The sequence below is a fragment of the Monopterus albus genome, unplaced genomic scaffold (genome assembly GCF_001952655.1).
Source record: "Monopterus albus unplaced genomic scaffold, M_albus_1.0 scaffold299.1, whole genome shotgun sequence".
Taxonomy (NCBI): domain Eukaryota; kingdom Metazoa; phylum Chordata; class Actinopteri; order Synbranchiformes; family Synbranchidae; genus Monopterus; species Monopterus albus.
Genome location: NW_018128179.1, coordinates 314,727 through 315,826, shown reverse-complemented (window position 1 = coordinate 315,826; position 1,100 = coordinate 314,727). Strand labels below are relative to the sequence as shown.

At 37.8% G+C, this 1,100-nt stretch overlaps 1 protein-coding gene across 1 annotated transcript in view; it reads right to left on the bottom strand.

Annotated features, from left to right (window-relative positions):
* ncapd3 (non-SMC condensin II complex, subunit D3) overlaps positions 1-1,100 on the bottom strand; it is a 73,912-nt gene that overhangs the window by 54,784 nt on the left and 18,028 nt on the right.

Sequence of the window (1,100 nt, the reverse complement as noted above, 5' to 3'; positions counted from 1 at the left end):
GATGTTGTACAGTTCCAAGCATTCCAGGATCCATGTGTGAGGCATTGAGTCATAGGCTTTCTTGTAGTCAATCCAGGCAGTGCACAGGTTGGTATGCCTGGTCTTGCAGTCTCAAGTGACTACTTTATCAACCAGTAGCTGGTGCTTGGCTCCTCTGGTGTTGCTACCAATTCCTTTCTGGGTGCTGCTCATGTATTGAGCCATGTGCCTGCTCATCTTAGCCGCTATGATGCCTGACAGGATATACTGTGTGTGTGTGTGTGTGTGTGTGTGTGTGTGTGTGTATGTATATATTTCCAGCATTCCAGCATATATATTGTTTACTAATTAAGCAGGCCTGTTAGATGTTTTTTGTTTATACCAATAATCAAGTCAAAGACCTCTAATTTCACAGGAGTAAAAAGTTGTTTTTGGCTAATATTGTCGCAACTAAGGATGTAACAAAGCCTTGTGGACCAATATACTGTATCATGATTCAAAAATGTGACAATATGCATCATGAAACAGAAAAATGGTTCGCACTATCAAGTCAATACTCTCATGCAATTCTATTTATGCTAACAAGAGGAGGCAATAGACCAAATCTGCTTTCTTGACAGACCTGTTGACCCGGACTAACCATTGGCCACTCACTGCATTATTCACTCTCTATTCTACAAATTAAGAGAAATGTTTGAATATGAAACAGGTTTTGAAAACTGTTTTTGTGAATTTACATACCTAAGAGGAAATAAACATCTGTGACACTAGGTTTTCTCACTTTTATCACAATTCTATCATGTAACAATAAGCCCTGTACCATACGTATACCGAACCGAACCGGGAGCTGGTTACATTGTTACACCCATAGCCACAGCGGTGTCTTCTCCTGTTTCTGCTGGAATTTTTAATTTCATTTTTTTCCCATGCAGTCTTGCTGAATAACATAACAGCTCCTGCTACCGTCATGAAATGTATGCAGGACAATAAATAACTATAACTAATATTAAGGTTCATTACTTCTTGTTAAATATTAGTTTGTTTAATAGACCAAGTGAATTAAATGTTATACAAAAAACAATGTTTAACTGTGATGAAGTGAATGATATCAATAAGTCCTG